The following is a 19,382-nucleotide window of genomic DNA, read 5'->3' as shown; positions in this document are numbered from 1 at the left end:
ACAAGAGAAAAACTTTGATGATGAAACCCCTCTTATAAATGTGTTAGAAACTCTTAAATAGAAGAATGTTAGAAGAAAGATAGCCAACAATAAAAGGGAAAGTTCATCAAAGAAGAAATAGAGCAAGAAGAAGTTAAAAAGCATCCCCAAACTACTAAAAGACGACCATCAATTATAAGAAGAAGCACAAGAATTGAAACAAAATAGTGCACGAATAGTCTCAACAATCTCCAAAATTTGTCAATTTACAAGGAGAATAGGAACCGAGAATTCTACCACAAGTTGCGAGTCCAACTAAAAGAACTCTAGAGATCGATCCTGTCCACTAGGAAATTTATGATTATATATAGCCTTTGGAAAGAAGAGTTATAGGTAAAGTTGTTGCATCATCCTCAAACCAAGAAGAAAATGAAGGAATTTTTTCTAATATTTCAAGAGAACTCTGAGTTGAAGACACCCTCAAGCAAGAAATTTATGAATTGGAAATATTAAATAAAAATTTGAAGTAGGAGAATGAAATAATAAAGGCACAAAATGAAATCCAAAGAACTCAAAATGAAAAAATCCTGCTACATATTGGTTTATGGTATAAGAAAAATAATAAATTGACAGCTAAAAACAAATTTCTTAAGAGGAAGATTATAAGTCTGCAACACAGAATTTTGATGAAGAAACTGAGGATGGCAGTCACCATCAAGAAAGAAAGAAGGAATAACTTGGATGTTCTTGCTCAGGTATCTGAAGAAGCTCAGTGACAGAAAAGAATCACAAATTTTGAAATTTTGCATGAGGACATGCAATGTCTTCTGTGTGGGGGAATGTTGAACCCCAAAATTGCCTCTTTTTGACAACCTTCTTATACTCCATTCTCCCCTTTTTTACCTTCATAACTCTAATTTGGGTATCAGTTTACAAGTTTTATGGCATAACAGGTACATAATCATATTATATTTCATAAATATCATTTGTCTTTATTATTCAACTCAATCTTTACCTAAGCTACTGAATTACAACGATTCTACAGATGATGTATGATTCCGTAGCTAAGTTTAAGGATTGATGGGTTGCGAAGCTTCAGCCAAAGAATAGGGCATATGGGCAGGTGTTAATTAGCTAGTACAACAATTTGTTCCTACCTTCATAACCTGGATCAATAAGGAAGGCACCATAGCATCTCGGTCAAACCGAAGTTGAACCATGAGGAAGGAGAATCAAGTGAGTGAGGAATTAGTGAATGCAGATATTTAGCCTCATGATTTTCTTCACTGATAGAAAATCATGAGGAAATCACACTATTTTATCTTTTAATGTTAATTTTAGTCATTTTCGATTAGCATAAGGACATAATACTTTGAAACAATTATGCATAGGAGTTTTATAAATTTGCCTCTCGACATGATAGACACAGATTTGGATATTGTTTTTAAACTCTATTCTTGCAATTAAAGACGTTATTTTATTCCTCTGTTGTGTGACTTAATGCGTGGTTAATCATCTCGTGAAGGCATTGTGTTGACACCTACTTCTCGCAAGAGGGCCCCCTCAAGATAGTAAGGTTTTCTTTTATTTGCAATTAGTATTTTATTTTGTGTTTCCTATAGGATTTTGTTAGTTCATTTAATCACTCAAGTTTTGATTTTTGAATGTAAGTTTAAGATTTTTTTGCAGCATGTTTATTTAATCATTCTATTGTTGAGTGAAGTGAGATTTCCTATGCACATGGACAGAGTATAAGTTGACATAGATCAGTAGCATAGCTTTACATTGCAGTTGTATAGATTGGATTTTCATTTGTAGAGTTAATATTTCTTTTTCTCAAGACTAGATCTATCTAAATTGACAAATTTCATTTTAAATCAAGTGTGTGTGTGTGATTTCATTTTAAAGCAACTGTGCATGTTATTTCATTTTAAAGAAAAGTGTGTGTGATTTTATTTTTAACAAGTGTGAAGCAAGTGTGAAGTTTATTTCAAGAAGAGTGTGATATTTCCTTTAAGCAAGAGAAATAGAATTGATTCCATTTTTATGAGTGATTTATTTACTTACATAGCTGTAGAGAAACATGTGCATTTTGATATCTCAAATTAACTTAGGAATTGTTTAAGTAATAAGGACTCCTAGCACAAATAATGCACATACATTTCATCAGTTTACTAGCCCTAGTTGATAATTCATGTAAGTAATTTAACACCAATTAAATTACCAAACATTAGTGTTTATCGCCAAGCTTCTCCTTACTGAAAGGTTGAATATCTCCTTCAAATAATTATCATGGTGATACTTTTTCCTCTTCGTCTAGGAGGCCCTATGAGAATATTGTTTGGACATGTTCATTCCAATTTCCTTCTTAACTTCCTCTGGGTTAGAGAGGAACTTTCGTAGTGGATCAATTATAGATGTATCCTTTGATAAAAATTACTGCACTTCTAAAAATCTCAATGATATAAGTATTAGATCTAGAGACAATCATAACATTACAATAGAATTTATCTTGTGTATAAGATCCTTTATTCAATCATACAGGATATTCCATCCATACAAAAACATATCACAATTCATAATGAAAAGCTATCCCATCACAAGTGTATGAAGATGCTTAGTTAATATTGTTGATAATAAGTTTTCCATTGATTCCCTAAAGATGTCCTTCTTCCCATATATTTTCAAATCTTTAAAACAAATAGCTTAGCTATTGTTAAATTGTCAAATTCAAACCTTAACTTTAGTCTTTCAACAAACCTCTACTTGTGGTTACACTTCGATATGATTTAAATAGGCTTCATTACACCAATCCTTTTTTGTTTAACTAAAATAGTTATCCAAAACTCATTTGAAAACAAACTCAAAACCTTGAGCCCTAACAAATATTTAACTGAGGTTTTAACTAGAACTTGATGAATAAAAGGATGTCACAGAACTAGGTCTCTAGTACCTAAGTTATCTTTCAAAAGGTAGCTCAACACAGATAAAAATGTGCCAAGAGAACAAAACCTTAATTTTATAGACCAATCAACCCTAGTTGGAGACAACAAAAATACATTTTTGGTTTTCCTAGAATTTATTTATTTATTTTATTTTATTTTATTTTTATTTTTTATTTTTATGTTCTACCTTATCCATAGTGGGGACTGAATTGAAGTTTAATAATATTCATGAAGAAAGCCTTCAATCTGCCTCTATTGTTGGCTTTAGAGTGTCTGAAGATAGTCCTTGAATTTCCAGAGAAGAGAGGTTGAGATGAGCCTCATCCCTGGTACGAGTTAGCATCTAAAATAATGCAAAAAAAATTTCCATAGGCCTAACCTTATTAAACCATAAACTAATCCTCAAAAGATAAAGAATCAACGAAGAAAATCATTAAAAAAAATAACTATAAAACCTCAAACTACCCTCACCATAGAGATCTGATATTGATCCTTGATCCAAGAATGAAATAACCCATAGACATGCCTTAGAAAATTAAGAATATTACCTTTGAATGTGGCCTCAGGAGATCCAAAAGAATATACCTCAGAAGCTCCAAAAATTCTCCACTAAGAGGTCTGAGAATATATTATGTTCAGTCAGTGAATAACCCTTAAATCAATCTAGCATAAGACACAGAATAACCCAAAAAGAAGTGGAAACAAGCCTCACGAATGGTATTGTATTTTCAACAAAATCACCACAAACTAATGTAATAGATAATCCTAGATATTCCCTCCCATTAGAGGCTAATTAAACTCAGAATATTACTTTGGATCCAACAAAAATGTTCTCAGATATAGTGAAGACAATCTTAGAAAAACTCATCCTTAAACTCCAGATTTCCATGAAAAAACAAGGCCTCAAAAATCAGCAACGATATTTTCAAATAATGTGCATCCATCATACAATGATTCATATTACGTTCATCTTCCTGCACTTGAGCTCTCTTAATTTGACCATCCTTGACTTAACACTTTTGGTGGATTCTCTTTAACCATATCTCTAATACCATGTTTATTTTTAGGGATTTTATTAACTGATAATTAGTTCCAATGAATTCCTTATTAATATAGCTTGTGTCACATTCATCATTAAGTAATTACACATAGAAAATATCAACAATGTAAACCATAAATCTAGTAGAATCATGAAGAGACAACCAAACACAAGAGACACAAAAAATTACCTTGGGAAAACCTCAAACCAGGTGAAAAACAGAAAAACATTTTATTAGAAAAAAATTTCTAATTCAATAAGATATACAATATAAAATTTCCATATATAAAAAAAAAAAAGACAAAAAAGACAAGGAACCAAACCTATGTCAAACCTATTCAAACTATTGTAAATTCCACCTCCTAAAATATCAGCCTCATAAATCCTCAGCCTCCTAAAATCTCATCCTCTTTCACTTTACTTAGAGACTTCAATCTACCTCAAAAAAATTATGGCCTTGTTCTACCTCAAATTTCACCCTTGATTTTACTCCCACATGTAAACAGAAGTGATTCGAATTGAGCCTCATGTGTAATCTGAATTCATGTGTAAATGAAGGGACGCGAAGATGTATTTATAGATGACTTAGGAGGTCTATATTGGAGCCGACATGACATTTTGAAGAGACACATCCTTATTTGGAGCCAAATTTAGAAATTAGACTCAAATTTAATTTTCCTCCCTTTTATAGGCTGACTTGAATACAATTGGATACCAACTCAAGCTACAATAAAATCAATAAAAGTAAGGATAGTTTCACTCATAGTCATATGTTGAAGTTCAAGTTAACATATATTAGGAAGAACATGTGTATGCATGCATCCTTATATAGAGTTAAGTTTAGTGGATAAAGGAAAAATTTTGGGAGTTTGTGTAGAATGTAAAATACACAGATATGTTAGCATGTTGATTAATCAAATATGTTGGTCAAGTGAAAACGAGGTCAAAGCATGAGACATGAATGTATGGAAAAATATATTCACTTCTATAGAAGTGACATGAAACATAAACATGTACATAGTGTAGGACTAAGATCAATGGAGAATAATTCTTAAGGGTTGTTGAATTCATGGTTAATGTTGTTGACCTATGTGACATGTTTTGAGAAAATCCAAGTAGAAGAAGACATGAAGGGATTTTTTGTTACTAGTTTTGTAGGTAAGTACTAATTTGGACAAATTTATTATTGTAATGGAGTTCAATTAGACACGAAAAGGCTACACAACACGTTTCCTTTTTGGAGTTGTTATACTTTGAGCCTCCATCAAATTGAGATAAGTATGTTGGAATAAATCATATGCAACATTTTGTTGGTCATGGTGTTGCTTCCATCATGATCACATAAACATATTGATCATATAGATGATAGGATAAATCACTCCATGGTTGTCTATGGATCAATATCTGGAAAATTGTCCATGACATATATAAAAAGAAATCTAAAATTATGATGGCTATTGAGTTGGCTTGACATGGTTATTAGGTAATCATAACACATGAGAACTATGGATTTGTCAAATTATTGGTTTCTTTTGTAGTTAGGATAATAGGATGGTTGATGTTGAAATATCAAAAAAAGTGGGCACAATGTGGAATATGGGTTGTCATGGTTGACCCAGATGTTTTTATGTAAAAAATTATATGCAATAAATGTTCTCTAACAATTTTAAGATATTACTTGATCCACTAATAGAGATTGTGATCATTTAAATTTTCTATGTGGAAAGACAACACAAGGTACAAGAATACAAAGATAATATAAGCACTTGGTCAATGCTATTATATTTGGAGAAAAAGGGATGCTAGAAAATGAAATGGGTTGATATTTTATAACATGAAATTTATGGGCATACAATTGTAATTATTTTTTATGGAGTTGAATTTCATGACATGTAAATGTGCATATGGCTTTAAGACTTATTCGAGCATGTTTATTGATGGTTTGATTTGTAGATACTTTGATGGTACACTAGTATAAGGTATAAATGTAGATGTAAGTGATAAGGGGCATGCTATATTCGTAAAAAAACTTTGTTAATAAAATCTGAGATTGGTAGGTGTTTATCCCAAGTCAAGTTTAAATGGGAAAATGTTTGGTTAAGTGTGAAATAGTAATAAAATGGTTGTTTGAAGGTCTAGTCGACTCTATCAACTAGACACGACATCCAAACTCAATTTATGTATAATTTAGTTGATCATGTAGTTGGGTCAACCAACCAAGGTAGTTGGATAGAGACAACTACTTGTAACCATTTGATACATATAAATAGGTCATTCAAGCAACATAGAGGTATAAGTAAGGAGGTAATCAAGAATCTTATTTCTAGTCTCCAATTACTTGCATTACTTTCTAATTTCTCTTATCTATATGTCAATCTATATGTTAATGTGTATAATAATGTATATTTCTCCATTACTACATGTTGGGTCCTTCATTTTTGAAAGGATAACAGTTGTGAAGGACATTTTGGATGAAATTGTCGGAAGCAGATCTTCGGAAAACCAAAATGGCAGTAGGATGGCTTGAAACTACTGTCGTGAAAAATAAGGGAGTTTGCAGAAGAACTAGGGGTGATTTTGATATTTTGATACAGTCAATCAGAAAACTATAATGATTTCCCTAGGTATTCGAAACCATAGATCGAGATAGGTATTTAAAAAAGTGAGTGTGGTTATAAAAGAAGACAAAAGGAAATGAGAAACAAGTTTAGACAGTGTTGCAAAGTTCATATCGAGCCTGAAGATTAGATAGTGGTTAGCGTCCAAAGTTGTTTAGCTCTGATATTAGGATTTGTAATGTTTTTCTTATGTATTCTCTATAGCTTTTGATACTACGCACAAGTCTCTAATTGACGCAAGTTTTAATGCTTCTAAATGTAATGGAATTATTCTCTGTTGATGATTAATATAAGAAACATGGGAATTCTGGCATTTAATTGTGCAATCTATGCGCCGCTTTAAAATTTTATGCATATGTTAAATTTCCTGTTGAATGTATAAAGTGAATGGTTAAGAATGAATGTTGTGGTAATTTCGTAAGTCGCATAATAGGCAGATCCAATTCCCTTTTGTTCTTCCATGGTTTTGGCCTACCTCTAGTGAGACTCTTCTTCCTTTTGGAATGAGCAAAAATGTCGGTGAAGTGCTAGACTATGCGGGATTTTTGTTGGCACCCTCGGTCAAACCCTGGGTCATTTTTAAAGTAAATTTTCCTACCAACAAATGGTTTTTTTCCAAGGACCTTGAGTTTCTTTAAGGGGTAATTAGATCATGTGACCCCGATATGTTCTTCAGAATCTCCAAACATGCTGGCATGAAAAGGTTGACCACTTTATTTTGCAACAAGAACAGCTGAGGCAGAAGAATATGGATTGGGTCAAAGAATAAATGTTGTATGCTTAACCTGCTTATGACTAGTGTGATATATTTTGGTGTGAGTTTTCAGAGAAGCTAAACAATTGCCTAACTCGATATCACCAAAAATCAAGGGTTCTTGTATAGCCGAGGTTGCGTAGGAATTGAAAAACAATAGATATGACCAATATTCATCCGCTAGATACATACTTGATAATATTTGTTAATTTCTGGGTTAACACAATGCTTGAAGGATATATTATTGAGTTTGCAGCTGAAAAGCATCAGTCATTTTCCCACAAAGGGGCTATATTCAAATTTGGAGTACGATGGTGTCTGCTGAAAGAAATACTAAATACTGTTAGTCAAAGAAAAACTGTTGGACTTTCAACCAAATCAAATGGAAGCTTATGTTACTTGTACTGAGGGAATGGATTATGGGAAAGGGAGATAGTTTCGCTGCAGGAAGATGAAGGAATTCTTACAATGAATCAAGAAGAGTTGTGAAAGGAAAGGGACTTTAGGGCATTGCAGAGAGCGAGAATCACTGAGGAGTGGCGTGAGAAGAAGTTTTAGGAACTTAGAGCTAGACGAAGGAAACTACAACGCATAGGCGACACTGTGAGGAGTTCGGCAGAGTGCAAGACGGAAATGGAGACTCTCAAGATAAGCAAAGGGAGTGAGGGAGAGAGTTATTTTTCTGGAATAGAGGGAATGACTAGTGGAAGTAGAAGTAGAAGTGGAGCGAAGTGATTAGGAGCGGTTACTCTGATGAATGAGGATGTAGAAGGATTTTGGGCACGTAAGCGATATGACAGACTAACGAGGATACTAGAAGATGATACGATAGTAGATGATGATTTACAGTTTGTAATGAGGTGGATTTTCTTTGAAGATGAGTCAACATCATAACACAAAACCCTATAGCATAGCAACACGACTATTCCTCCTCCCCCTTACCTTCCCCTGGTGCTATATCAAAGTCCAAATTTTCTCTTTTCAAAGGTACGCAAGTTTATTAAAGTTCAGTGGTCACTTCAAGTTAAAAATATTTCTAATGGTGTTAGTCAATCAAGTTTAGTTAGTTACTCGCAACCGAGTTCATAAGGGTTCATACTTTTTTCTACAACACAACCAACCATGGATGGAGTCGCAGCTGGATCGCATGCAAGATACCCCAAGTTTGAAGGAAAAGGGGGAGAAGATGTTGAGAAAGATTGGTATTTTTGTGAAGTTTTTTGGAGAGCTCGTCAAACCCCTAACGCTACGAATCTCATTGAGTTTCAGACCACATTGCAGGATAGGGTTTTGAGCTAGTTCATAAATTGGATTGATGCTAACCCCAAGGCTGGTATTGACCAGGTTAAGCAGGAATTTATTCGGGAGTTTAAGTTACCGCAATCAAATCAATAAGGGTTGGCAGAGTTGTTAGACATTCACCAAAGGGATGGGGAATCAGCTTGGCAATGCATGAAGTGATTCAAGGATCCTATTAGTAAATTATCTTACCCTATTGACCCCCATCACTAGAGATATTATTTTATCAAGGCTCTGTTACCAATGACCTGGATTCTGTTATCTCAGCAGAAGGTTAGCACACTGCAAAATTCCCTAGAGCAAGCAATGCAAATAGAGGATATGAATGGTTATCCACAAGATCACAGAGTTGGGGGACCTTCGACAGATCCTGCTATTATGGGCCTCCACAATCAAATTTCTACATTTACAAAAAGGCTAAAATATATAGCACCTACACGTCTAGCGAGGCCTCATGTTTTTTGTACCCACTTCCTGGTCAAAGGACACCATGCTACATAATGCCTATGAATCAAAGGACCAGGACCATGCAGTACACCCATGGGACCTCAACCATTGCAGACTCTATGAGTTGTGCAAATCTCATCTTCAATTCCCTATCAAGGACATATTCAGTTCTAGTCATTTCTATTCCACCCGTTATGTCTACAAATGATTACTATAAAATATGTCAAATATTTGGTTTTCAACCCTGCCTGTGTCCTATTTTATAGAACTATTCAAATGTTCTGAATAACCTGTTTTGTGAATTTTTTGGATCCCCTAATTTGAGGACTGTCTTAACCATTTCCCTTTTCATGTTAATGAGACTCCTCGAGGGTGAGGCAGAGGAGCTCCTAGGGGGAAGGATAGGTGGAAGAGGTCCAATTAGATGCTACAATTTTGATAAAGAAGACCATGTGGCAAGAGAATGTTTTTTTCCATGAAGACTGTGGCATTCATACTATCAAGTAAATAGGCATGTAGTAAAAGACTTCCCTGAAATTATTACTAGATGGGAAGAGAAAAATAGGGCAAAGGGCGATAATTTAGTCTATACAGAGCCTCGAGATCGTAGTCCTTCAACACAACCTAATTTCAATGTTGTTATGAGAGGAGGAAAGAGAACATGAAATGATATTAGAGCCCCTGATCAGCCAGCTATTGTAAAGCTTGCATCTCCAAAGAAATCATATGATCCAAACCAGCAAAAGGAGTATTATAGGGATACAATAAAACTCTTATGTCAGTTAATGTCCTCATAGGGACCTCGCACTAAATTGCAGGAGAAAGTAAAGGGACGTCAGTAAATTGTTTTTGAAGAATCCTATCAACCTATAATGGATTGGTTTAAGTTATTTTTACATATTATGAATGATGAGAAACTCACTAGCCAGTCGCAAAAGACATTGAAGACTATTGTTAAGGACAATGTGTTCTCTAAGGAACTGATTTCTACAAATCTACCTGAGCAGCATTCCAAATGGGTGCAAAGAAATAAGAACATGATTAGAAGCGAGTTTCGAGTACATGCTCAGATTTTAGGGTTTCAAATCAAGTAATCCATGCTAGATTTGGGATCAGATGTTAATATGTTTTTAAGAAACGCTTGGGAAGCTCTCGGATGGCAAATGGGTACTACATTATTCCTATTGGTAGATTGGAAAAAAAAATAAAAAATTGGTCCATGTCCTTATCCCTTATTCCAGTCGAGTCCGATTGGTTGGTCAAAGTTAGCCATTTTTTGGTCAAATATAGTCGTTAGTCCAGTCCCTTATAACCATTTTCTAGTCAAACTGAGCTATTGGAAGATTTTCTCTCCCTATTTAACATGCATCCTTGGTCTGATTCTTCAACTTGTCCTAACGATGAGCGACACTTGTTGGTTCGAAACGCGTCGACAAATATATCATAATGTGATTTACGCCAAAATATTTTCTCATAACTTGATATGGATCACAGAAGCCTCAATTCTATATATTGGAAGATGTTGAGGTTGATATAGCCGGTGTTAAAATTTATGTACATTTCAAGGTTATTGATATTATGGGGGACACAGAACCATATCCAACTTTGTTGGGCACTGATTGGGTTTTCGATAATTATGCATTCATCGATTTAAAACAATAGATTATGAGTTTTGAAGTGGATAGTATGCGTATTATACATCCTATTGATCCATATCAAGGTCCAAGGTTTACCGAACCCATGGATGATGTTGAATCCTCTAGATTAGTGGATTAGTTGTATCAATTGACCGCTAAAAAGAGAGAAGATTACATTAACCCCACAATAGTTGGCTCTATTAGTTGGAGGAGTATCCAATGTACTAAAGTTTTCTCTGAAGCTGTGACGGAATACTGGTAACAGGGTTCCCATGAAATCCACTCCCGACATTGTTCTATGGTTCGTTGTATTCGTTAGATTGGTACTGAGGTACGTGAGTATCCTACTTTTAACAATACTAATTTTGTTGTAAATTTTATTAAAGAAATTGATTATTGCATAGAAGAATGTTAGAAGATACCTGTAATGAGTGTTTCTTTGCAAGCTAACGCCACAAGGTGGTGGACAGCACACTAGGATCAACTCCAAGATTGGAGCACTATTACGATTTTTTTGTTATATCAATTCTCTCCATCGAATGAGATTTTGAGCAATATTCCTATCTATAAGGGTCGTTTTGCCATAGGATCATGTTGCACATTGTTCTTCTGTATGGAGGGTTGATGGTTTAGGAGTTGAAATGTTGCCTCATATATTTATTCATTCTTTGCGAAATATTTCGCAATCTTGGCATTTATAAGAGGAGATAAAATGCTAGACAGAAGATCGAGATGTTGTGATAGTTGAATTTTACAAATATTTTTTTTTTCTACTACTGATGAGAAGATGGCATAGGTTATTAAAGCTATTAGAGGTGTCTCTATTTTGGGACAGGATCTGTTAGCATAATGTTGCAGGTATTGAGACTTTGCACACCAGTATGATTCAAGATTTTATGAAGATGTCAATTGTGGTAAAATTAAAAAAGACTTGGATGATGATTTAGAGGAGTTAAGGCACCCAAATTTCAAAGATTCTGAAGGGGAACGAAAAATTAAGGAGGATCCTGTAGGTGATGCCCCATTACTACAACCACTTAAATTGAAGGAGATAAATATTCAGATTGAAGAGAAACCAAGGCCTGGCTCTCTTCGGGACTATTGGGATGATTAGACCATGTGGGAAATATTTGACCTACTCAAAGAATATGAAGATATATTCCCTTGTTCCGTCTTAGAGTTGAAGGGAATTAAAGGAGATGTGGGATAAATGAAAATTGCACTATATCTAGATGAAAATCTTGTTAAGCATCAACCTTACAGGTTGAATCCGCGAGTCAAGGAGAAGGTCAAGAAGGAGATTGATAAGATGTTATCTTCCGGTCTTGTATTCCATGTTAATGAAGTTGAATGGATAAGCCCCATTGTCATTCCAGATAAGAAGGATTAATATGAAATCTGGGTATGTGTTGATTATCGAAGTCTTAATAATGCATGTGTACATGATCCCTTTCCCACCCCTTTCAGCAATGAAGTATTGGATAATGTTGGGGGAAATGAAGCATATTCCTTTATTGATGGTTTTTCAAGTTATCATCAAGTTTGTATTGTTGAAGAGGACAAGAAAAAGACCACATTCACCACTAAATGGGGGTCGTATGCATATAATGTTATGCCTTTTGGGTGGAAGAATGATCCACCTATCTTCTCTCACATTGTCATTGCTTCTTTCCATGAGTACATCCACAAGTTACTAGAAGTTTACATGGATGATTGGACTATTTAAAACATGCTCAATAATCACTCAACTTTGTTAAGGGTTATGTTTGATAGGTGAAGGAAACTTTAGATATCCTTGAACCTGGAAAAATGCATCTTTGTTGTACCTCTTGGATCGCTATTGGGGCATATTGTTTGTAAGGAGGGAGTTTTTGTGGATCCTGCTAAAGTTGCGGTAATATTGAATATGTTGCCACACACTTCGGTTCGTCAGTTGCATCCTGCTTTGGGTCATACTGGTTATTATCGAAGATTCATTCGGAATTGTGCTTCCATTATGGATCTGCTGGAGAAGCTCCTTAAGAAGTCTGAGCGTTTTGTGTGGTCTGCAGAATGTAATGCTACATTTGATACACTGAAGGAGAAGCTTGCGAGTGCACCAATTTTAGTCTATCATAACTAGAATAAGAATTTCCATGTCCATGTTGATGCCTCTGGGATTGCTTTGGGTGCTATTTTGATGCAACCAGGTTAAGGCAACTTAGACCAACCTATTTATTTTGCAAGTAGAAAACTTTTTACTACAGAGAAGAACTATGCCATCACAAAACCAGAAGCCTTAGCGATGGTATACTCTCTCCAGAAGTTTCGACATTACTTTCTAGGAGGACCATTCAAACTTTTTACAGACCATTTAGTGTTGAAGTACTTAGCTAATAAGCATGTGCTTGAAGGAAGAATTTGTCAGTTCTTTCTGTTGTTTCAAGAGTTCACATTTGAAGTCCATTGTCAAGCTAGGAAGGCCAAATGCAGCATCAGATCATCTATCCAGATTGGAGGGACGATCGATGATGAGTTTATATATTCTCATTTGTTCTGCATTGAAGTTGTCCGTGACTATTTAGAAGATATTTATACCTTTCTTGTGACATGTCAGTGCCCATCTGATTACATTATAATGTAGGTGAACCATTTAGTTGTTCGAGCAATAGACTATCAATTGATTGCAAGACAACTATATAAGATGGGGCTTGATCAAATTCTACATTGTTGCGTCGTTGATCATGAACGGAAAGGAATATTATGGGACTATCATGCTGGAATCACCAGGGCACATGTTGGAGGTAAGGCTACTGCTCGAAAGGTCTTACAAGCTGGTCTTTGGTGGCAAACTCTTTTCAAGGATGCAAAGGTGTATGCAAAAACTTGTGATGTTTGTTAATGGGATGGTCGACCATCACAACATGATGAAATTCCACTGAATCAGGTACAAGAACTTGCTACATTAGAAAAGTTGGTTTTTGATTTTATTTTACCTATTAATCCTCCTTCTTTTCATTCTCATGCCCGATATATTATGATCGCAACAAACTATCTCACCCATTAGGAAGAAGCTGATCGAGTTAAAGATTATACTATGGATATGACTGATAGATTTATCGTTGATAACATTATTACCAGGTTTAGTTTCCCTCACAGCCTGATGAATGAGCAAGGTTCTAAATTTATTAATGAAACAATTTATACTCTATAGCAGAACTTCATGATACAACATCACAAGAGCACGCCATATCATCTAATAGTCAATGGAACAGTTGAAGCCTATAAGAAAATTCTAGAGAAGGGACTCACTAAGGTCTGTTCTGAAAATCAAGATGATTGGGATGAACAAGTTCCTTCCACCTTATGGGCCTACAAGACTACTGTCAAGAGACTGAATATGTATACCCCATTCAAACTAGTTTATGGCCAGGAAGTTGTTGTTCCTACAGAATTTAATTTTATGAATCTCTCCATTTCTCATGCAACTATAATGTCAAATGATGAGTATCTTCTTGATCGATTAATTGAGTTGTTTCTGTTGGAATTATGATGCATGTGTTTTACTTTATGGCAACCCACTTGTAGCAAAACAACTCACTTGTATATGGTAACTAGATGAATCTACAGGAGAGATATCAGATGTGACAGAATGCATGGAAGTTTTGTTTACATATGTGAGAAAATGCAGGGCAGTTCAAAGGAATCAATTCAGAAGTAATGTACAATGGAAATTCACATTATAATAGGTCTATTCAGAGGGAACAAAGTAATGGTACAAAAGAATAGGATGAAGGAACTAAGGACTACAGATCAAAATCAAGGAGTTGAAGAAAAAAGACATTTTCAGGTATGTTAAGTTGTATACGTAGGTTCACTGTACAAAAAGAGTGTGTACACGCGGTTCACTGTACAAAAAGAGCGTATACGTATGCATGCACTTTCATAGAAGAAAAAGAGCGTACGGGATGAAAAATTAAGGAAATTAAGGTGAAAGAATACCAAGGGTCAATACCATGGTATTAGCCCACAATATTGAGTGGAGTAACGGTTATTTTATCCCATCTAAGAATACCACAAGCTCTAAGTGTTGCTTTCATCCGAGGTATTGAGAAAGGATAAAACTATATAAGGAGGAGAAGATCAAAGGGCTACATGTAGAAGTAATGAATATCTTATGTAGTGTTAGATCAAAAGCAAATATGCATGTTATGGGTTTCTGATGCTTAGCTTGATCTGAACTAAGTATGCCTCTGAGTGTTTGATAATGGATGAGATCTAATGATGGATCAAGATCATAATGACTTATCATTATGTGATCTGATAATGGATGGGATAGATCTGATTGCTAACACATGTTTTATCCTTTATATATGATGATCTGGGTATGTCTGAAGTCGAGAATTGCAGCGAAGTTATAAGTAGGTATTTGCAGATCTATGCGCTAATTCGCTTTGGTGAAGGCGCATATACACGTTGGTTCGGCTCTTCCAAGTAGCGTATGCAAAAGAAAATCTTGATGTTTAGGGATGACTGATCTATCAGATCAATACTATTGTTTTTCTACTATATTACTGTTGTTTGTCAATGATGTCTTCTTAGATTTGAAAGTAGAAGTGAATGTATAAGGAAATTGAGTCTGATTGATTGATTGATTGAGAAGGAACGGTGATCCTTGTTGCTAAATGTTTAGAACTTTGTAATATGACAACATATCTTAAGAATGTCACTAATTGGTATAATTTGTGGTTCAGAGGTTTTATGATTAAGTATCTTTAGAGATATATGCAGGTTGGGCTAAAGGAAGTAGCGTATAAATGCAGGTTGGGCTAAAGGAAGTAGCGTATAAATGCAGGTTGGATTCATTGAAGGACTGTATACATTCTGAAACATGCCTTTTGAAGTTACAGTTAGTTCTGGTTGTTGATGTAGTGTTCTGGTTCAGACCTATGTATTGGTTACAGTGATCTGTCTGTTCCAGTTGTTTGGTTGAATTTGATTAAGTTTGAATGAATGGTTGATTCAATCGTATCAGAGGTTCAGTGATTGTTTGATTCAATATGTCAGAGGTTTCAGTGGTTGTATGATTCAGTATGTCAGAGGTTTCAGTGATTGCTTGATTGAGTACACCAGAGGTTTCAGTGATTGATTGACTCAGTTATGATTATATTAGAGATTGATGATTAGGTTTTAGTTATATCAGAGATTGATTGGGTTTCAGTGATTGGTTGATGCAGATGTATTTGATGGTTGTATTGCAGTGGTGATTGATTTTTAGCTTCAATGTTAGTAATGGTTCCAATATGAAAATTTGATGAAATGTGGCCTACATATAGTGTTGTTGTGTACTAGGAGCATCTAGTGTGAAAATTTATGAAACGTAGTCCCTGGAGGATACTGAGGGTTGGAGACTTTAGTGAGGAAGTCGAAGGTTCCTACCAGTAGTGGCTGGCGATTTGATCAGGGGGTTAGAGCTCCCTTCCAGCAGCAGCTAGATAATGAGTGAAGTGTGTAGCCTTCTATAGGTCAGAGCCTACCTACTAGTCAATATATCAGCTAGTACAAGAATTAGGGGGTTGCAGCTCCCTTCCAGAAGAAGCTGAAGAATGAGAGAAGGTTGTATCCTTCTGCAGGTGGGTTCCTACATGCTGTTATGAGTCTGCACCAATACAAGATTGTAAACATATTTTCTTATTATTAAAAGAAGACAGAGATGACAATAGTTGGTGGTTTTCACCCACATTGGGTTTCCACCTTAAATATTGGTGTTCATGTGTGTTGCTTATGTGTGATCGTTTATTCTATTATTACTGCACATGGTTACTATTTAATGTTTAATAAAGTACTGATGCACTGATTAAAGATCAGAATATGATGAATTAACTGAATCATAAGTTCATTGGATATACACTGGTTTCCTTAAGAATAGATCCATGCACACGTGAGTTCCCTTCACTGAAGTAGCATATATAAATCTGATTATGGAAATGAAAAAGTTATTGATTTGTAAATATTGATTCACCCCCCCCCCCCCCTCTCAGTATTATTTCCAACAATTGGTATCAGAGCAGTTCCTTTGGCAGAAGCTTGATTTCTTGAAGGAGATCTGTAGTAACAATGGGAAAGAAGAAAAAGAGGAAGTCACCTCAAAAGAAGAAGACATCTCAAAGGAACTATGACAGTGCGAGAGATGATTGGCCACTATGTGGAAGAAACTCTTCAGATTCAGAATCATCTCAGAATGAAGATGAACAAGCAAAAGAGTTATCATGTATGAATTTATTGTCCTCTGGTGATACATTTCTCTGTTCAGTTGAAGATAATGAATGTGACAGTGAAGCAACTAAATTTTCTCTTATGGGTGAAAGATAAAGAAATCAAATAGAGGAAGAATTTAAAAAGATCACAGACACAATTAGAGATCAAAAAGATATAATTGATAAAAGGGAATGTGCCTACAAAGAAGAATTTACTAGGTTAAAAGCCCAGTTGGAGGAAGGAAACAAAATAAAGAAGCAGTACAAAGAAAAGGAAGATCAAAGTCAAAGGCTACAGGATGAAATGACATCATTGAGAAATGAAGTGAATGAAAAGGACACAACAACCAAGGAACTTACAGAAAGAATGAGCTACTGTGAAGGTCTTGAAGCTATGGTCGTTTCTCTAAAAGAAGATCTCAAAAATTCAAATAAGCAGAATGAAGAACTACCCCAAGCATTTGAAGAACAATAAAATGAAGTTCTCGAATTAAGGCAACAAGTGGAAGAAGGAAGAAAAACTGAAGAAATCATGAAGAAGCAGTATCTTGAAAAGGAAGAACAATTTCAGGTTGAGGTAAATATCCTAAAATGTAAATTAGAAGAAAAGAATAATTTTTTACAATTTCAAGATAGTACTAAGATTTTGGATGATATTCTTAGTAGTCAAAGGTATCCTGCCATCAAATCTGGTCCTGTTTTCCATGAAACTGTTAAAGGTGAATCTATCTCACAAACTGAAGCAAGGAACTCTAGTGCAAAATCTAAAATGCTCAATAAGGAGATAAGAGATGCTTGGAGTGGTTTCCACTTTGTCTCTGTAGTGACTCAAAGATCAGAAGCTTGAGAAACCTTAGATCACCCTGGTGTATTTTTGTCTTCTTGATGAGTCTGACTTGGTTGTGAAATCTATCCTTTGTGAGAAATAGATTCAGTTTTCTCGTTGCAAATCTTTGAACAAACTTTGTTATAAGTTTTGAATTTCATTTTTACAAAAGAAAACATATCTGGATGTTTTTTGATTGGCTTGTTATTCTGAACAAATAAATCCTTAGTTTATTGAACAACTAAGAAAAACGTCCTCAAAAAGAATTGAAGCTTTTATTTAATTATATTTTTTTAAGTTTTTAGATCTCAAAATTTGTTTTTGTAGTTTTGAGTGTTTTTATAGAATTTGTAGATGTCTTTTGAAGCAAATTGTCTTCTTGTAGTTTCGAGTTTTGAAAAATGAAAGGGATTTATTGTGAGCATTAACTATTTGTCTTGTTTTGAGTTCTTATTGAAAAAGACAAAAAAAATTTCTTTCCATTTCCTTGTTGAAATAAAGGATTGTTTCTTAAAGAATTGCATTCTTGAACTCTTTCTTTTAGCTAGAATTTCATTGAAAGAAAAACGAATTGCTTATCATTTTAGGTGCATTTTTTTTTAGTGTTTTTGGAGTCGAGCCTTCACACCATCAAAGTTTCATTTCCATACCTATTGACTTATGGAACAACCCATAAAAGAAACGCTTAATTAAAATTGATCTAGTAATATTTTTTATTTCTAGGGCTCTTATCACCAATATAGCTTAGGCTAGTAACTTGGAGTAGGGAGTAATTAACTCTCCAAGATAGTTAAAACAAACAAGTAGATACATCTTACGGTAGGAAATAAATCCAATTGTAATTGATACATTCTGGGAAGCTTCTCTTAAAGGAGTCAATCACGAGATCATGTCCAAACCTTTGAGACAATCAAGTCTGTTTCATTAGGAAAGATAGAAGATTTGCACGTATTATAAACGGTAAACCTCGGATTAACAATTTTTGAGGAGCCTGGGGTCGCTTGTTGGTAAACCTCGAATTGACCATGTCGAGGAGCCTTCAAGGGGATTGAGCTTTGTTACTCTGCCCTTGCACGTAGATTGGATTGTAGACTGTTCCCCCAGTTGTATTTGTTGTTGTTGGTAACCTTAGTGTCCATAAACTTAAGATTATTTCCTAAGGCGACGGTGAAGGACGGGTCTCACTGTACCTGGAGCAGACATCGACTAGACTCACTTGGATTCTCTGGGGGTTCGCTTCACTCGAGATGGTTTAGTGAAGAAACTTGTGCTAGTCTGTTTCATTAAGCAGGTTGTCGGGGTAACTGTTCCAACCACCCTTTCTGTATTAAACTTCTACTAAGTTGGATTTCATCACCAACTAGTGTTTTTAGTACGGAAAGTTACTATTTGTGTGTGGTTTGAACTCTTAGATTTTTTAGGCGTGTGATTCAGCAGTTTGTTTCTTTAGAGCCTTTAGGTGTTTTTGTTGAAATTTTCTTTGTTTGCGTGTGATTAATTAATATTTAATTTTGGTCGAATTACTAAGACAATCTCGTAGACTTCAGGGGAAAACTCCTGAGTAAAACCTGGGTCTTAGTTTTTCACCACCTCAAATTCCTT

Source organism: Pinus tabuliformis, chromosome 2_2 (assembly GCF_031772625.1).
Source record: "Pinus tabuliformis cultivar Carrire ecotype Pingquan chromosome 2_2, CPIR1, whole genome shotgun sequence".
Lineage (NCBI taxonomy): Eukaryota > Viridiplantae > Streptophyta > Pinopsida > Pinales > Pinaceae > Pinus > Pinus tabuliformis.
Note: the sequence above shows the minus strand (reverse complement) of the source record.